This window comes from Lactuca sativa, chromosome 4 (assembly GCF_002870075.4).
Source record: "Lactuca sativa cultivar Salinas chromosome 4, Lsat_Salinas_v11, whole genome shotgun sequence".
Classification (NCBI taxonomy): Eukaryota; Viridiplantae; Streptophyta; class Magnoliopsida; order Asterales; family Asteraceae; genus Lactuca; species Lactuca sativa.
The window spans coordinates 363,672,042-363,694,103 of NC_056626.2; positions in this window are offsets into that span (position 1 = coordinate 363,672,042).

The following is a 22,062-nucleotide window of genomic DNA, read 5'->3' on the forward strand; positions in this document are numbered from 1 at the left end:
CGAGTCTTATGTTGACCATTTCCGCACATGTGAGAAATAAACAAGAAATATAGTTGTTAAAGTTGTTAGGAAATAATAATGGTGAGGTTCAGGATCCCGATGTATGTTCGAGATCCTAGGATTCCTTAAAGATCCAAGATCTTAGGTTAAGTAACTATAATACCGACATTTTTGAGATCCTATCGAACGGGTATTTGCAACGGGTTCTGACTTGATATTCCCAGGTTTTAAGCCTGGTTGAAATGTTTCTTTTTTGTGAATGAGTATTATGTTAACGATTTCTGCACATGTGAGAAATAAACAAGAAATATAGCCATTAAACTTTTTAGGAAATAATCACGGTGTTCAGGATCCTAGTGTATGTTCGGGATCCTGAAACTCCTTTAAGATCTGGGATCCTAGATAGGTTTAAGGATCCTTAGATACCTTTGAGATCCTGAATCTTGGAAAAGATTGAGGATCTTGGCCCTAACAAGATTTATGTAGTGAATGATTCAAATAAAGACAACAATTAATGTAAAAACGTGAAAACACAATTTTATATTATTATTCTACAATGATTTTTTTTATCCACAACTTTATGTCATTAATCAACAATGAATAGATGAATAGTCACACGTCAGAACTAATATTAGAATTTACTACAATAATGTACATATCAAAAATTTATAATAGAATAATAACATTATAATGAATATATGCATAATTAAACGTTAATATTCACATTAAAATTACTTTAGTAATATACATATATAACCATTTATTGCGGAACAATAACATAAACGTAGTGTTTTTATGTTTTAACACACACACGTATATATATATATATATATATATATATATATATATATATATATATATATATATATATATTCAAATGAGAATAATTATGTAGTTGAGAATGAGAAAACAAATTTAGACCGCTATTTTTTTAATTACAAAAGACATAGTCTTTTCTATAGAGGGTTATTTTTGTTATAAGAATTACTAACACATTGATGAAGCAATAGTGAATTTTATTTCCTATTCTTCATCAAATCATTTTATTATTTACCAAAAACACTTTTTCTTCATAAAAACCATTGACTTCTTATAAAAAAAATCGTTGATTCTTTATATCAAAACCACTTATTCCTCATCGAAAATCAAGAATTCATCCTCTCATATAGAAATATTCATTTAACCTTTAAATGTTTTGTAATCTCAATAAAAATCATTAGAAATGGGTAGATTTATCTATGTAATTTATATATGAATAACATATAACCTGGTATATTAGTTATATGCTTTTAACAAGCATCTATTGTGTAGGTATATGCACATGTGTATATTACGTGGTATATACACATGTGAATATTGGATGTTATGTTTATATGGTATAATCACATGTGAATGTAACCTGATTATACAAATAAATATTATAAACATATGTATATTTTGTGTATATGACATTATATTCATATAAAAGAATAATTGGTATATACTTTATTCATATGTGAATATATTTATTACTTTTTTTACATATAGTTCATTGTTAATGTAAAAAAGTGTAGAATATTCACATAGTAATTTGTCTTTTCCATAATAAGATATTCACATATTAATATGTTAAATGTGACTTGAGCATTTAGAGCATTCTCTTGGAGCATTTGGGGTGTAATGGAGAAGTTAGAACTTGATGGTGCACTTGGAGTTCAAGGGAGTATGTTCATGGAGAACTAATAAAGGGAATGGATCATCTGAAAAATGAATAAATCGTCTTAGAAAGGAATAGAGAACTTAAGAAGTGAATGGAGAAATCAAGATGGGAGTGGGGCACCTGAGAAGGGAATGGAGCATCTGGGAATGAAATGTAACATCTTAGAAGGGAATTGAGCATCCTTGATGATCCATGAAATAATGATGCCCCATTCTGGAGTCAGTTTGCCACTTGAGAAAGAGGATGCACCATATAGAAGTTCACGCACCACCTTGGAAACCTAATGCTCCAATTTATGTGTGGATGTGCCATCTAGATGTTAGACGCGCCACCTTGGGTAGTAAATGCACCACATGGAAGAATGATGCGTCATTTAAAGTTAAGGTATGCCTCCTTGAAGGTGGATTTTCCACCTTGGATTAAGATGTGCCATCTTGGATATAAGGAGAACCACTCTAGTTTTCCATGGAGTACTTTGAAGAATTGATGTGCTGCTAATTTATTGGATTCCCATTAGTAATAATGATGCACCAATTATGCATCATATTGCGCCATTTAGCTGCTAGATGTGTCACACGTGTTCTTGATGAGCCATGATTTCCCTTGATGTTGCACATAGGTTGTAAAGTACACTGGGATGCTCAAGATTTTCCAAGGATGCTAAGATTTTGAATATGCTCAAGGTAGATGCCACTGATGGCATGAAGTTCCACTATAATGGAGGATGTGCTGCCATGATGGAGGATGCTCCATCATGATGCACCATGGTCACTCCTAGTGACTTCCCCAAAAACATGGTCAGAAAAGACCGGTTTCATTTATACTTTTAAAATAGTTTCAGAGTAAATCCGTTGATTTAAAAATAGTTGCGGAATTTGTTCCCAAAAACAAAATATGATAAAATAATATTTACCAAAGCATTTCATAAAGGAATGCATTTTCATTAGATATCAAAACTCGGGATGTCATGTTTCGATACAGACCAAAAAGCATAAACGACATATTACAAGCCATACAACAGTTATATACATGTACAGGCTTATAAACAAGATAATTTGATGATTCATCCATCTTATCCCCTCGCGCCACTACCTGTAATACAAATAAACTAAGTGGGTCAGGCATGGGAGCCTGGTGAGCATATAGGGTTTTCAACCCACAACAAATAATTATATTTAATTTCACTAACCAACAATAACCCGATTACCCATTCCCGTTATCCTCACTTTACGTCCCTAAAACAACAACTATCACAAGGGACCTAATTTAGGATTTTCATCGGGACGGACATTACTGCAAAGGGGTTTCCTCAACAATAGATGTCCTAAAGGCAACCATGAGGGGCATAGATTACACCAGTGAACACATCGTTCACACACCTATAGGTTATGAACCTGCCAGCATTCCACAGGATAGTCTAGAAAGAGTCTGTGGTCGCCATCCATACTCTGCTAGATGACTAGATTAACAACAACATTGAGGTCTCTCATAATTTTATTTCATCACACATTCACTATCTACCCATGTTCTACCCAACATCTTTGTGTGTATATATATATATATATATATATATATATATATATATATATATACATATATACAACATAAAACATGTATAAAACATTCAATCAATACTAATTTCAAATAACACATAACATATAAACACACAACACGTATTTTACAGAGAATAATTCTTATTTATGTTTTAGAAGAAAGTAACTACACACTCACTTGATCAGAAGATGATCGGACAGCACTATGGCTCTAAGAGTAGTATTCTTCGGTAATCTTGAAGATCTTCACACACCGGGCTTCTCGCAGGCAGCGCTTCAGCTCGGAAACTCTTTTCTTCTCGAGATCTTCGGGCTTCAGGACTCGCTTCGGGTATCGGGAATGATATCGGGGCTTCGGGGGTATAAAATAGTGGTTAGAGAGGGTATCAGGAGTGGGAGAGTAAAGGAGGAGTAACCAAAATCGGCTGACCCTTGATTTCTATGTATAGGGTGAAATTTGTGCACTCACATCATGAGTTTCTAATGCTCACATTGTGGCCTCAGTAGGTCACTGCATGCGTCACTCGTCCAATTGCTCTGGAAGGCATCAGGTTTGTGCTCACGTCGTGAGTTCTGACACAGCCTCGATTTTTGTGTTCCGAACTTTAGAAATTCATATCTTTTGCATACGAACTCTGTTTTCGACGTTCTTTATATGCACGCGTAGGTGAGATTATGCTCAACAACTCTCGTTTAAACTCTGTCGGCTAATTTTGAATTTATTTTTATTATATTATTTTTAGTAGTCGGGGACAGGAAAACTCGTTAGAAAATCATATCTTCTTCATATGACATCCGTTTTCGTCTGTCTTTTTACCGTTGGACTACTATCGAGATCTTTGATTCTTATTTAGATTGTTTCGGCTAGAAATCACTCAATCTCATCTTCGAACTTTGGGTTGCGTACCGCTAAGTTGAAACTTTGAAAAATCATAACTTCCTCTTACGAAGTCAGATTTAGACATTCATTTTATGCACGCTCTCGGTTTAACATATTCTACGACTTTCGTTTAGTTAATTAAGGCTAGATATCGCTCTATCTTAAATTCATATTTTACGTCATTCAGCGTCGTGTCGGTTCTATCGCGAAACTTCGACAAGTCATAACTTCTTCGTTATAACTCGGATTTCGGCATTCTTTATATATTCGAAAACCTCGTCATGACCACTACCACATCCTTCATAGATATCGGGTTTATCTAACATTTCATTTTGATGCTTATTTTTATCCTTAATTCATTTAAGTCACACAATTAAGCATAAATCACATAATACTCAAATAATACATTTTTATTATTTCAAATTGGGCTACAAAGGTTAACCTAGACTATTACACCGTCATAAATGCCTAGCCTGGAAACACGAGCGTTACACTCCTGCTCAAGGTGGATGACCCTAATGGCACCATGCCCCTAATGACATGATGTTCCACTATAGTCTCGAAGTACCCCAAATCAAGGATTATCTAGATAACTTCAATAGGATCATCTTGGATTTACAAGCGGTGAATGCAAATATTGAAGAATAAGATCAAGCACTTATCCTCTTTACTTTAATGCTAAATTCTTATGAGAATTTCCTTGATACCATGTTGCATGTTACGACAACGATAACTATGAATGATGTGAAGGATTCTTTGATGTCCAAGGAACTAAAAACTAAAGTTTCGGTTGCTGAATAAGTTTCCAGTCCCTATTTATTCGCAGGCAGATGAAGAACATAATATAGTGGTGGAGGTAACTAACGAATGTCAATTTTCGAATCCAAATCCAACATTTTAGTATCCCTCAAAATCCTTGTTCAATGTTTTGAACTAGATAATATGATTGTATTCCATATTTTGTTGCAATTGGATTAATCATATATGGCATGATTATACATGAAGGACAGATAACTCGTGCCCTTAGAGAATGTCGAATGATACCAGTATAAGCCGAGAATAAGTCTTGGTGTGACTTAAAAGAACATTTTAAAGTACGTATGAGAACTAAAGAAATATTCTTAATTTGCACAGTATTTGAAAGGGAGCTACGTTGAAGTTGTTACACATATGCTAAACTTTCAAATAAATTGAGATGTTTCTCAATCGGTTGTGTCCTCATTTTGAATGAAGGAGATAGTTGCATGGATAGTAGTTCCATGTAGTTTTTAGTTTCAGTTGTACATCAGAGTTAAAGTACATTGTTATTTAAGCAACCACATTCAAAGATGATTAATGTATATTTCATTATGAATATGAGTAATCCCATTATGTAAGTACTTGTACCTAATTCATATTTAAGCATCTAATACACTCTCAATATTTATCTCTATATATGAGTTATATATATATATATATATATATATATATATATATATATATATATATATATATATATATATATATATATATAAGTGAAAATGTTAGTATTTGCAAAGTTTTTGCAAATCTGGTTTCTCGAATCTACTTAACTAAGTTCCTTCATTAGCTAAAACATGAAAGTCATGCTAATGTTATAGGATCTTCTTGTCCTAAGTAGATGTATTTGGTTGAAATTTAGTATTTGGATATTGGAATAGTACAAGAAACATATTTTGTAATTATTTGATATATTGGATATAGTTTTTCATTAAATAATTATTGTGTTCTATATTAGCATGTTAAATACTTAAATAACTAGGTTATTATAAGTGTCAATAGTCGTTCATAGTTGTGGAAACATCTGTCAAGTGAGACTAATATGAGTGGATTGGTTGATTCTCATGGAGATGAGAATAGAAAGAGTTGCTACCAACTTCGTAGATACTTGATTAAGAGAATAAGTGTTGGACCTAACCTGTATCACAACCACTTTATGGATCGTAGTCATGAATGATGTTTTGATCAAGGTAGTATCTTTGTATTCTTAGACCTGAGATACATATTCGGGACTTGAAGAGTAGGATTTGTTGTGCTTTAACATGGTTTAATGTTCTTCCATAAAAGGAATTCATAAGGTCCATTGTTAGGTATGACATGAACTACATGATAGGCGTATATAGTCAATATAAGATTTGTTTCTCTTATTCATTGACAGCTATACATCTAAGGCCTTATTAAAAGTTGAACACCACATAAGATTGATCGCAATCCATATCTCATGTTCAGCATGATGTCTAAGACAAATCAATAACTGATACCACACCTTTAGTAATAATTGTAGCTTTAGGCTCCTAGAATTGGATATTAATATGATGGCACCCTTTGTGTGCTTTTAAGGGCAGTAGCCCGTTGCTAGACGCCAACTACTGTCTATATCAATCTGTAATGAATCTTGTGCAAGCTAGAAATTGTTGGATCTATATGCTCAAGAATCATTATTGAGTTATATAGCTAATAACATATGATCCTATAAGGTATTTGTATATTTATTATTAATGTGATTATTAAAAAAATAATATCAATTCTTGTATTTACTTAGGGAATAATTATTGTTTAGTGAAAATAATAATTAAAAGAGATTATAACTAGTATTTATATCATATGGTATGATTTAATAAGTCATGTACAAAGTTTTGGACACCTTCATTAACTATGATCAAATTAGTAGGTTTGTATACCATGGTAAATAAACTAGCTAGACAATTTTTGTCTCTTTTCTAAGCATAACCCAAAATTACATGGCATGGGAAGTTTCTTGTAAACCTCCCTCCTTTTTCCCCTATGCTTCTAAAAGGGTACTAATACTTTATGTAATTATAATCTAGAGGTATATCTTGTATGGGAGTATATAAGAAAGGGTATTGCATGAGTTTTTGGGTAGTTTTTCTTTCTTCTACATGGTGAATGAAATCACCTTTCCTCTCATCATCTCTTTCTCTATCTCTCTCTCTATCTCTCTCTCACTCACTTAAAGCAAGTTTGGTGATTTGAAGCCCCCTTGATTTTTCTCCTTTAGGACATATTTGAATTAAGTGTTTAAATGCTTAAGACACTCAAGAATACAATAAGGAACTAGCATTCCAAGTGCCTTAATCTTGATGGTGGATACTTGTAGAGAAAATCATACTCTTTGATTTTTCTATCTTCATCAACGCCCCAAAACCAAGTGGGTTCAAAATCTCCAAAGTTTGTCATTCTAAAACACCATATGGTTGTTTTTAATATGATTCTAACATCTATAAATAGATCCTAGATGGTTTGGTTCGGTTATTATTAAAGCTTCTGTTGCTAGTTTTTATGAAAAAATAACTCATCAAAAACATCTTGTTTAAGCCTAAAAGAAACTTCTTTTAGCCCAATAAAAAATATCCCAAAATCAATCGGGGGAGGGGGAAAGGGAAACTTTATAGGTAGGGCGGGGGATACAATCTCAGCCCCATGTTCCCCCATTGACATCCCTGCAATACAATCAGTCCATGCTCATCTCCTTCCACAAGAACAACCTGAAAACATTTAAATTCAGCAAGTAAGCACAAAACATAATGAGTTCTCCGAAGTATCACATATTCCATGATATGCATGTTGGATACTCCCTATATGTGTATGACCTATTGTTGTTCCGTCATCAACCACTACGCTAGTAAGTGACGACCGATCGTCGTTTCGCCATCATCCCATCGGGCATGTAGTCTCACAACATAACATCGTTATGCCATCATCATATCGGGCCTATAGGCTTACAACCTATTTCCATTTTGCAATCATCCTATCAGGTGTGTAGGCTCAGGACATTTTTCCATTTTGAAATCATCCCATATGACCTGTAGGTTCAATGCATATCATCATTGCATTATCATCCCATCGGTCTTGTAGGTGTGTCGTCCCATTTTCACAACCAAAATTTCACATTTTTATTAAGGTAAAACTTTCCAATTTATTTATCCTACATTTTATAAAACCATTTATTTCTAATTACATTTATTAAAAATTAGAGTATCATAGAAAACGTGGAATCTTCAAGGTTGTTGATGAGTGTGTACAGTCTCGCCTTCACCTTCCTGCAATCATCGACGATACCTGAAACCATAGACAACTGGGTAAGCATAAAACTTGGTGATTTTCCCCCAAAATACCCCATACGATAAACAATGAAGCATGCATAATTGCCGCTCTTCGGCCTTTAACATGACTAGAGTGCCTCATAGGCCATCAGACTATCTAGGCCGGAATACCCAGGTTGTTGGCCTACTTCCTCAACCCAACCGCTCCTCCCGAGCTTTGTGCCTTCAACTTACAGCTAGCCCGCACAGTGTATATTGTCCTACTGCACAAGCAGGATTGCCTTCACCCACCACCACCATACGTCGACATATAAACAAAGAAGGATCAACCAGGCACATAACATAGGTAAAAAACAATCATATAGCTCACTCCTGCCTACTAGTCCTCTCACAGCACACAGTCCCACTACAAGCAAACCTCCATGAAATGTGTAACCATAAGTAGCCAGAGGTGAGATAGCCACCTAAACAGATGATCGTAGTCTAGAGCCACAACTAAATAAGGAACAAAAAGAGAGCCTAGACCAAGAGTTCTTAGGCTATCCTACATAACCATAGAAAGTCCCTAGGCACTCCCCCAGATGATAATTAGTAAGTACAGATCCAACATTGCACTATAGCATAGCAACATCCTACATACCATGATACCGATCTAACATATCACTACAGCATAACAATATACTCAATACCATAATAAATATCTAGCAGATCATTACATTATAACAGTATACTCAACAACCGAATATAGATCTAACATATCACTACAGCATAACAATATACTCAATACCACATCCTACCAACATGATCGATACCATAATACAAATCTACAATATCACTATAGAATAGCAGCATACTCAACACCTGAATACAAATCTAACAGATCATCACATCCTACCAGCATACTCGATACAAGATTACAGATCTAACTGATCACTATACCACAGTGTCATACTAAGTAGCAACAATCTAAGGAATTCATGACAGTATTTAATCACAGGTAAGATAGTCACCCAGACAGATGATCCTACCCTAGAACCACAACCAAACAAGGAACGGGCAACAGAGTCTAGATCAAGAGTCCTCAGTCTATCCTACGTGATTATATACAGTCGTTATGGCATCCCTCTACTAACTGATAATTGAAAACTAGTGGGCCGGCATTGGTGCCTTTCGACCCACGGTACAGGCAAACAGAATTCATATAAAAAAAAGGATCAAGCAGGCCCATAGCAAACAGCAATCATATAGCTCACTTCCACCTACTAGTCCTCTCACAGCACACAGTCCTACTACTAGCTAACCTCCATTAAATGTGTAGCCATAAGTAGCTAAAGGTGAGATAGCCACCCGAACAGATGATCCTACTCTAGAGCCACTACAAAACAAAGAACATGCAAGAGAGCCTAGACCAAGAGTTCTTAGGCTATCCTACATAACCACAGACAGTCCCTAGGGCACTCCACCAGATGAATATTAGTAAGTACAGATAACATATAGATCCAACATTGCACTATAGCATAGCAACATCCTACGTACCATGATACCGATCTAACAAATCACTACAACATAACAGTATACTCAATACCATAATACAGATCTAGCATATCACTACATCATCGCAGCATACTTGTGACAACCCGAAATTTCCATTCTGAACAATCCATTTGAAGCCAATAGAAGCTAGTCCAGTTTCAATGAATTTCAGACTAATCCGAATAAGTTTGTGTACATTAGGGTTTACGTTTAAGGAGATATCAGGAGAGTGGATGCTCATGGGATTGTGAAACTTGAGCATTTCAAAACTTCATAATGTTAGAGTCCAATTTCGAAATAAAAATATTTTATGCCAAAAATATTTCAGGACTATAAATAGATTTCTAAACTAAATTCATTCATTATTCACATTGCCAACTAGAGAAAAGCCGTTTTCTCTCTCACGGATCTTCGGGTTTTCATCCCAAATCGTGAGTACACTTCTCTAGTTGTGTTATAATGCTTGTTTTATGCCTATTAACATAGATTGTAGGTCAAATATATGAGATCCGGGAGTTTACCGCCCAGGAACGTTCTTGGGGAGTAAACTCCAAAATGAAGCTTAAAGGCCATCTAGTCCCATTTCCTTGTTAGGTAACTAGCTTAGAGTATTATGTATGATCAATTGAGACTAGTAAACAATCAAAAACACCCTTAAAGGGAGTTTACGGCCAAGAGAATGCTCTTAGGCCGTAAACACCAAATAAGGGCACCAAAGTGTGCCTAGGGTCCTCCATAGCCTTAAACAAATGCCTAGAAAGTATTCTACTTGTTTTAGGGACATGAAATCAACCTAGAAACACCCAAGTTTGGGAGTTCACGGCCCAAGAATATCTTAGGCCGTAAACTCCCTTGAACATGCCAAAATACTTTGAAACATCTCCTAAAGCTTAGACTTCAATTAGGACAAGTACCCTAAAGTTTTTAAAGCCAAGAAAACATAAGGATTCACAAGGAAATAGGAGTTTATGGCCAAGATAAACTCTTGGGACATAAACACCTATAAAGGGGTCAAATGACACCCTAACTCCTTCCTTATGCCTAGAACCCAACATAGATCATTACCTAGAAATGTTTGAGACTTGAAAACACCATAAAAACCCTCCCAAGGGAGTTTACAGCCGTAAACTCCAAGGGAATATGGTCTCTGGGCCGTAAACTCCCCAAAGGAGTTAATATGGCACCCAAACACTTGTTATAGCCTTGAAACAATTCACCACTAGAGTTGTAATAATTCTAAGCACCATTTAGATCATAGGTTGAGAGTTTACGGCCAGGAGTTTACTCCCCTGGGCTTTAAACTCCAAAGAATATGGTCATTAGACCTTAAACTCCCATTAGGGGCATTGCACTCCTTTGTTGCAACCCTATAGCCTCCTAGCACTTGACCAAAAGTGTTTTCCTCGCGATTAAATGTTTATACTTGTATAATTAGTGTTTTAATCACTAATTATTTATATACATATGCTTTCATATGAATTTAGGATCATTGTGTTGGGTTTTGAGCATTCTAACACTTCCAAAGTGTACATGCAACCCTAAATACCTTGGATCTATGTTTTCTCTATTATACATGCAAATAAGAACTTCCAAGGTATTATCCTAATCTAGCATACAAAACAATAACTATAGCAAGATAGAATACATACCTCTTTGGTGTAGAATGTCTTCATGAAGCTTGAGTGCCTAGTGCCCCAAGTGTGACACCTCAAATGGAATCACAATCATCAAAACACTTAGAATAACTTGAGAGAATTCTACACTCTTCAAAATCGGCTAGCCCTTTCTTCACTATCTCTAGTGGCCGATTTTTCCTCAATAATAAGATGCTTATATAGTTATACAATTAGGGAAAACCCTAATTGTCATGACTTTCCATTTCCTTGGATCCATGGGTTCAAATACACCATGGAGCATCCATGGACCATCCTATGGGTTTTAGCCCAACTTGATTATCCATTAGCCCACTATACAAGTATGGATGATTTACACAATCAACCCATATATTTAATTAGTCTTCTTTTGATCACTTAATTAACCCTAGATTAATTCTTGATCAATACTAATTAAATAATCTTATTATTCTTATTATTAATATACTAGAACTTATAATATATTAATAACCATAAGTGTCTTATTTCTCTCATTCAAGTGCATGATGGTATGCAACCCAAATGGACCATGCCGGGTCGGGTCAAGTCGTACCAAATATAGTTATGGACTTAGACATTAATCCAACAGTCTCCCACTTGGATAAGTCTAAAACTATTATTGCGTATGACTTCAGGAACCAACCGGCAATCGTAGCTCTCAAAAGCTTCTGTCGAACTCTGACCTTGTCGATGAACTCTGACCTTTGTCAGTGACTTGTCCATTAGATAAGGGATCATATATTCCTCCATTCTAGATATCATATGGACTGAGACATGGATTATAATCATTCTCTCTGTCCATTTGTTGTTTCCCGATTTCCGATTTATGACGACTGACTAATTGAACAAATCAAATCAGTCCTGGCCCGGCCGAGCACTTCCATTTGTCATCATCAAATCATCGAGGGGCCCACAGATATCGCTTTTATCCCGAAGGTAAAAGGAACGGATAAACTTCGACTCATATGGCTTGTTCTACTACTTGTTGAATCATACACAAAGGCACGTTTTATAGCACAGAGTTACCAAATGCGGTTTCGTGCAATCAATGTACTATCAACTCATACTAACAACTCATATCTCTAGGTTTGAAGAATATAAGATATTATCGTCTCATGATCACTCGTGATAATATCCATGAAGTGATTCCAATGAGCGCGGGTTGAATCCAATACTCAGAACTTATGAGCACTCATGATTGTTGTAGCCTTGTCCAACACCTTAGACCTCTACAACCCATCATGACAGTCTTAATTCATATCTACTTCCAAAATATGACCGACTGTGGATGGTTTGAATAACTTAGTCATTCCGGAAGAATAACCCAGTTTATTCGGGAAGTCAAAACATGCAAAGTGAAACACAATAATAATTGAATCCAATATGGTATCAACCCTTTGAACATAAATAAAACACCTTTTATTTATCACCATATGATTACACATTATTCATTGTACACTGTTTCAGCTATCAACTTTATTCTTGAATTTAAAACAATAGTTGTCCCATGCTCCAAGCATGTACACTATGTTTTTTTCAAAACACTAGTCATGCCACACACCAAGTATGCATACTATGTTTTTCTATGATCTTTACTTTGTGAACTAGATCAATTGAACATAACTTCAATGATTCTCTTTTCACACCCCCAAATCCTTACTGCAAATGCAAGAATTCCAAATTCATGCCATTTACTGAAATCTGTTAGATTCTAAACTTATATGCATTGATCCTCTTGTAATGATTATGCACAAAGTCAGAAAGACTTGACAACAATCATTACAGAGTATTCCAAAGGAGATCAGCTCCTTGGAAACATCCTTCTTGCATTAAGTTTCCTAATCTTAAACAGATTGAAAATTCTAACTTTGAAACATTTCCAGATTCCATTTTGACTATCACTTCTGAACAAGAGTTGCCTCCTTACAGACTATGTCAATATGGTCCTTCCAGAATTATCACTATACTTCCAATTGTCCTTGAGCAACCAATCTTTGGTAAACCTTAGATTGTCCTCGACAATTGTTTAATCCTTTTAGTCATATCCAGTTCTAAACCTTTTCCCTTCTTAATGCCCCAGGCATTTGGAAAATTTTAGAACGGATGAATATAGCACATGTAATCGATCCTATATCCGAAGCATATGGGACACGATTCATGATGTCTTACATAAAGACTAAACCAGTCTTTTGCTATAATATTTCCATTTCAATTTGCCAAGTTCTCATAATTCAGATTATGAAAAGGGATGCCGTAATCATAATCGAATTTTAGAACGCAAATAATGGACTCATATACAGAATTTCCTTATGTTGAGCCATTCCAACATGAAATTCATATATATATCCTTGACTAAATGATTAAAACCTCACGATCTAAGCTTATAGATTTGAGATGAAGTATAATTTCCTCTCCCTTAATTAGAGCAAAACAACTTTTCCCAATTGAAACCTTTTGTTTTCTCTAATTAACATTGCTAATCTTGCAATGCTTATCATAATTATCATGCTCCCACTAACATGATGATTATTAGCATAACACTTATGCTCCCACTAGCTTTGACATGTACTCAGAAATCAGCTGGACTTCTAGAAATCAATACTTCATTGACTTTCTTACCAAAGTTCAGATTTCTGATGCTAGATTGTTTTGATAAAGCTGTATCAAAATCATACACCTTCCCTTAGATAGCACACTTGTGAGTCTAAACAATTATGAAGAGGTATGCCGCAACCATAATGGTTAGACCTTTTTGCCACTTCTCACAAGTCCAGGTTAGTGTGCCGGTAAACCACACACGCTCCACTAACGACTTTGAGAATGCAAATATCACAATTGCTATCTAGCTAAAATCTACTTAGTGAAAGTGTTTCCTCACCATCATTTTCATGAATCGGAGAGAAACCTTATGACACTTAGATTTGTATGGTGTATGAGTTCCTACCCATATGAATTTGTCAAAACCATAATCATAAGACAAAGATAATGACAACTCCAAAACCATATGGATTGAACTCAATCTTAACTTCTTGCCACTTGGCAGCTCAAGGGCCTGCCATTGCTTCCAAGTTGTTATGCAACAAACTGAGAACTCTAAGAACTCATATGCAAAGCCAACTTTAACTGGAATGGGCACAGATATGTCAACACGATAGGTTATAAACCTCAAGTCGTGTGCTAGTGAAGAACTTGAGGTTTTATTCTTGATTATTTCTTGAGACTTTCAAGACCTTTAAGACTCCCACTGTCCTCTTGACATATAAGACTCCCTTGTCAAACATCCAAGAGATAGTGCGGATTCTAATCAAGAAAAACACTTTACCCAATTGGCCTAAGTTGGTCTTTGTTTTATCCAAAACATCACAACTTACCAATTTCAAATGTACAAGAGTAGAAAACTTTTACTCTTACATTTGACATGTGTTTTAAACCTTCTTTAAGACATGTCACTCAAATGACAATCTTGGAGTATGACTCTAAGACTTGTATTGGAACGAAGTATGACTCATCTTCTTGATTTAACCATTTCAACAATTCAAGTTCCTCTTCTTAGTCATAAGAATGCACTAAGATTTCCTTAGAGAACTAATTTTGATATGGTTTCTTAATCATTAAGATGATCACAAAACTGATACTAAAGTACTCTCCCATCTTTTCAGATTTGAGAAACTTTTATCCTTCTGCCTTATTTGATTCTTCTTATCGATCTTTAGTGGTGGACTTAATCAGTGCACAAGAATGTGTACTCGATCCCTAAGTCCTTTACTTGACTCACACATCCATGTGAACAAGTAATTAGTCTTAATTTTCCAAAACTTGAAAGTTCTCATTCATCATGCTATACAACTTGTATGATTCCAAGTTCCGGTCCAATTGAAACTCGGGTGATGAGAATCTTTCCTTATTTGGTAAATCTAGACATTACCACAAATGAAAGAATCAATTTCATATTTCCACTCTTGCTCTTAATGGAATCATATAAGCAACAATTTTTCCTCAAAAGCCATTGTAAGGATATTTTAAAATAAATAAAATCAAAAAAATTTTCTTTTATTTTAAAACTTTGCGGAAAAACTTATCCTTACAATCCATATGAAAACTTGTTGTTATCTATTCCTAAGCAATATCTCATAACTCCTAAGAAGTTGCTCAAGAATCCGATCTTCAAACTATGCGATAGAAATCCATCTACGCTATCAGATTCAGCATATTCTTTCTTTAAGTTTCTTCACTTTCCTTTGATTCTTAAACCATCACCATGCGACCCGGTCACATCATGTATCAAGAATCTCAGAATAGAAACTTAACAGAGTTAGATAGTGGATTTTACCTGAAGTAGAGTCAAACTTATTGACTTTAACATCCTTAGGTAAATTTGGCAGCTTCGCAACCAATTCCCTTTCTTTGGCAATACAAACATATGGACCCTTTGATAATGGTACACAGGACTATCACAGACTTAGCTTTTCTCTTTACCATTTGGTCAACCGAGTTGACTATAGCCGATCCCTTTCCATTGGGAAGAGAATGCTTTACTGGATATCCAATGTCATCATTGTCAATGTCCATAAAGTTTTAGGAAGTTGATCTTAACAAATAGATAAGATCATTAAGGGTCTTGTCATAGTCTTTTTCATAGGTGTTCCAAAAGAACTCACTATGTGACTTAGAAAGTAGTTGAACCACCAACTTTCTCAAGACTTTGACACCCAACTCTCCCGGCTTGTCAATATGTGACTACATCTCCAAGATGTGACCACACCTAGACCTTGCCTTGCCAATAGGGCCTGAGTGACCTTAAACTTTTCAAGAACTTGTGGGTTAGGGAGAATAATTTGAAGAGGTGAAGAAGTATGATATCCATGGGCCATCATCTTCATTAGGAAACCTTGTTTCAAGAGATTTGGGAAGATCATAGGTGTCTAAACCAGACATCTTTTGGGAGATATTCAAGATAGTTGATTTAAAGTCCTTAATATGACACCCAATATGAAATATTAAGGCTAGGACCCAACAAACTATTTTATAACTTAGAAGAGGTATGCCGTAATCCAAGCTATAAAATATTTGAAGGTAGGTGAATGACGATTCACCAATTTCCACCAAGATAAACGAAATGTATTATTAGGTTTTAATTGGTTTTGAAACTCCTAGATCTTTGAGATTCATTGAACTTTTCAAAGGCATGTTTTAATCTCGAGTGTGCCCTTCAGGTTTTGTGACTGGGATGCCGAGGATCACAAAACAAGGTGTGAAGTAACCATGCAAATCACTTGGTACCCTTAATAAATTACCCCTCAATCGATGTGCCGGTTAACCACACACGCTCCATCGATACTATGATAAATATTAAGTCACCCTTTACCTACCTTGTTAAGTCCAAGTTAGTGTGCCGGTTAACCACACACGCTCCACTAACGACTTAGACAAAGTGTAAAGTGTAATTTCATGGATTAGCACCTTATTCACATTTTTCCTAAGTAACTAAGATTGGGTATTATTAAGAGTTTAGTTACTTAGTATTATCATTAATACTTTTAATGAAGGGAGAATTCTAGTCCTGTCAAACCCGTTCGGCTAACGACCCTCCACCAGTCAAGCAAGCGGTGGGTGAGAGTGGACACCCATTAAGTTGCCATTTTATAGGCAACAACCTTATACCCACCTTATAGACCGGCTTCGTGAATGAGGCGTACTAGCGGTAAGACTGACTTTACTCTTATACATATATATATTATTAACTTATAATATTATAAAGTATAAGGGTTGAATTTTAACTTTTAAAATTCTAAGGGCTAACTTGGAATTAAAGTATTCATAAGTGAAAACTTTACAAATTCCAAAACTTGAGGGCAAGTTTTGAAACTATTCAAAACTAATTAATTCCATAACTTATGTGTTTAAAGTAGTTTTAATCCAAAAACTCTTCAAGTTCCATAACTTGAGGACAAGTTATGGAAGACTTTAAACTAATAAAAGAATTAACTTTTCCTTATTTTATAACTTATGGAATTAATTAAGGTTACACCTTTATTTTATTTTATTTTATTTTATTAAATGAAGAGACTCTTGGTCCTCCATAACTTGAGGACAAGTTATGGAGTCATAAAACCATTTAATTAGAACTAGACTCTTCATTTTTGTAACCTTTGCCAATTTTTATGAGTTTTATGATTCTTAAATGTGACTTTTCATATAACTTGAGGACAAGTTACAAAAACACATTTTAGAATCAATTCTTAGATTAATTTGGATTAAAACCAACTATCACATAATTTTATTCATTAATCTAAATTTACTCATAAAACAAGGTAACACAAAAAACTTTTGGTGATCCATAACTTATTCTTAAGTTATGGAATCCTTTAAAACATTAACACCAAATTTTGTAACTCCAAAAAAACTTTGAATCAATTTTTTTTTTTAAAACCTTTTCATATCCATAACTTATGGAGGTTTCAAAAAAATAAAACTCTTTAGATCAAACTTTTAAAACTAATAAAATAATCATATTATTTTATCTTTTATTAAATTTGACCTAATTCAACTCATAAAGCAAATTATTCAAATTTTACAAATAATTAGTTTTTCACAAGAACAAGTAATTATCTTAAAATTTGACAAACTTCATGGTTTTTTTTCCAACTTTGAAAATAAAATATTTGCATCAATATAACAGAAAACAACCCGTGGCTCTGATACCACTGTTGGGTTTTGAGCATTCTAACACTTCCAAAGTGTACATGCAACCCTAAATACCTTGGATCTATGTTTTCTCTATTATACATGCAAATAAGAACTTCCAAGGTATTATCCTAATCTAGCATACAAAACAATAACTATAGCAAGATAGAATACATACCTCTTTGGTGTAGAATGTCTTCATGAAGCTTGAGTGCCTAGTGCCCCAAGTGTGACACCTCAAATGGAATCACAATCATCAAAACACTTAGAATAACTTGAGAGAATTCTACACTCTTCAAAATCGGCTAGCCCTTTCTTCACTATCTCTAGTGGCCGATTTTTCCTCAATAATAAGATGCTTATATAGTTATACAATTAGGGAAAACCCTAATTGTCATGACTTTCCATTTCCTTGGATCCATGGGTTCAAATACACCATGGAGCATCCATGGACCATCCTATGGGTTTTAGCCCAACTTGATTATCCATTAGCCCACTATACAAGTATGGATGATTTACACAATCAACCCATATATTTAATTAGTCTTCTTTTGATCACTTAATTAACCCTAGATTAATTCTTGATCAATACTAATTAAATAATCTTATTATTCTTATTATTAATATACTAGAACTTATAATATATTAATAACCATAAGTGTCTTATTTCTCTCATTCAAGTGCATGATGGTATGCAACCCAAATGGACCATGCCGGGTCGGGTCAAGTCGTACCAAATATAGTTATGGACTTAGACATTAATCCAACACATTGTGTGTGTCTAAGTCTTCACTTGAAACCAAGCACTTCTCCGATCCTTCCGTACGATAACAGTCCGTTCAATTCCAGTCACTAACTGCAGGTGAGTTCATACCCCTTAACCAATGATTTAAATGTTTTTAAATGCTTTAGGGGGGATACAAGTCAAGTACTTATAGTTATTACATCAATCACATGTGATTAATAACTACAAAACCAGTGATTTCCATATTGTTCAAATTGTTTATCAAACTGTTTTGCTTCAAACTATTTTACAAGTTCTTATACTTATCAAATACATTTGTTTAAACTCTGTTTTCCTTATTATCAATTGCATGTCTAGGTATGTATAGTTATATAAGCAATTTTCAAAAAGCTTAGGAAGGCCTGCCCGCCCTATTTCCTTTTCACGCTTGAGATGTGGTCTGGTGGGATATCGGGTACCCATCCGAAGGTCGTTTAAATATTAGTTATATATCATGTGTACATATATAGTCATAAAAAGTCCTTCTAGTTCATTCGATACCCTTAGGTAGCGAGGGTATACTCCCATGTTCATACGTACCAGTACATCACCAGTAAGTTACCATAGGGGTAGCACAAGAAGAGTCTATTATTACTAGAACGATGAAACATACAATGAGTCAGTTCATTCATGAGTCAATACTTGCTAGATAGAGAGAGAACATTCGTTACAGCTAGCACACGCAGAACATTACAGTACATTACTATACTATTACATAGATATGTTTTACACATACTCGTTTACATGAGTGCGATTACATATACTTTGACAGGACAGACATCATTAGGTGTTATAGCATAGGAACAAGTTCAGGATCTAACTATACCGATGAAACACAATGCATTGTGGTAGTTATATCGGGTATACATGATCATAGTAATGTGGATATTCACGGTTTGCATACAGGCAAGCGTCGTGTAAAGGTCCCAAAATCCCTTTGACAGGGGAGCGTTTAGCCTGGGATCTAGCCATCACATTAGGCCTTATCCCTCAAATAAGGCAATAGGAGTACTGAGGTAGTCACTTATTACAAATACTACGGTACTTATAAAAGTTACCCTAGACTTAAGGTAATTAGTACGGTTGTAGTACGACACTACACCATAGTACAATCTCATTTTTCCCATTTACATTCACTTCGTGAATTCTCACACGATGCACGGTAATGTAGAATCTATATTTTCGGTAAATGATAGTACGAAGTGGGGAAAACACACACTCTCTCAAGAGACATGCGCACAGACACTAGATGCCTTGGTAGAAGGCTATAATTAGTAGAAAACATAGGGTTTTCTAGGAGAGTTCAAACATTACACAAAAGCATATTGCAGAAACATCTTACTAACGTTTTCATACAAACTCAGACATTAATATACTTATGATCTCACCAGCATTAAGCTGATATTCGCTTTCAAAATAACTTGTATTCTCAGGTCACTACTAGACAGGTACAACTGCCAGGTTTTTGAGAAGATGGAGTTCGTTCAAGACTCATCTTATTATTTTGATAAGTATATTTTGGTGTCTATAACTTAGACAAGAACACACATGTATGAAATTATTTTATTAATGTAATGGATGATGTTGTTGCTTGTTTACTATTATTCATTGTTTGTGATACTGTATATGACGTCCTCCGCCCCGGAACGTTTCCGTCGTTCGTGGTTTTGGGGTGTGACAAATTGGTGTCAGAGCATTGTTTATAGTGAATTAAGTATATCAACCCATAAAAGATATACTAACTATAAATACATCAGGGATTAAAAATACTCTGACCAAGAGTTTATACTTTAAATAATAAAATATTTAATAAAGTATACGTGCCTGCATTCATACTAAAATCAGTGTCACTAGGACAGTACAAAAGAATTACGATTATTGGGCAACACAAGTGGGCTTAGAGACATATGGTCCGAACTGGGAATATATAGCCTGATCACCTATATTATCCGAGGGTTGACTAGCATGTGCCTAAGTTTAATTGTGTGGTTGCAACAATGTTAAAATCTTACCAACCCTACCACAATGAGAACAATAGAACATAACATTAAAATTAAAATACTATAGGAGTATTTGGTGTTACTATAAGTACGTTATACTTGAGAACTAAAACGGGATCTTCATTACTAAGTTGATAGTTGCTAAGTGGATACACTGAGGCTATATGTAATTAGGATGTTATAGACTTAGAATCTGTGGAAATTTTACTTCACCCTTATTCTGTGTGAATACAAAGTTAAGGTCACTTATTCGAAGGTCTATCCTATTTAGATTACACATAGCTGGTATGCACTTCACAAATAGCGATGTAATTGATGAAGGTTTTCTAAATAATTATCTAGATAGTTCGTCTAATAATTATTCTCTCACCCTAAATTCTCGCATAGAAATCATAGTTGGACTCCATCCCCTCGGCAACCAGTATCTTCCGAATAAAGTCATAGCTGGTTGGTTTGGAGAAGAATCAGATAATGATCATCCTATCCCCTTGAATGATCACCATGATGAAGACCTTTCGTATGATGCTAACTCCGAACCAGAGGTTGAGAACCTACCCTAAGCAGCTCCCGTTCCAATTCCTAACCCTCGTCCGGCTTTTCATTGCCCGACCCTGAATGAGTGGAATGCTTGGAAACATGGAGCCAAGGACAAGATCAGCCCATACCATTTAATGGCGACTGAAGCTTTTGCGACTTGTTCAATGGGGGCTCAGCAGATAGTCTTGCCAATCTTGGTCCGCAGAGTGACCCGAAATGAGATTCAAGGCAGGACAGCCCTACATCAGATTACCGAAGTTGCCGCCTAGGCTAGAATGCATACCCTCCGCACCATTCGTCTAGAAGATGCTCATGAGAGATCAGAGAGAAACCATGAAACCCTGCTTCAAACACTAGCTGAATCATGAGCCGAAGTCAGGGAACTTCGAGTACACCATAGGGTATACAGCAGACACCTACTTGACGTGGAACGTCAACTGGCTGAACTGAGAGTTCACCAGAATGATGACCGTCGCCAGTAGTAGACACTTTACTTTATTTCTTTATTAAAAAGGAATCGTGTTTTCTGTCTATGCCCGATGAGGCATTTTCTATGAAATTATCTTGTATCGTGAGTACTTTGGTTAGGTCCTTATGCTGTCAGGGACTATCTTCTGTGGATATGATGTAAGACCTTTAGAAGATCATTTTCCTGAAC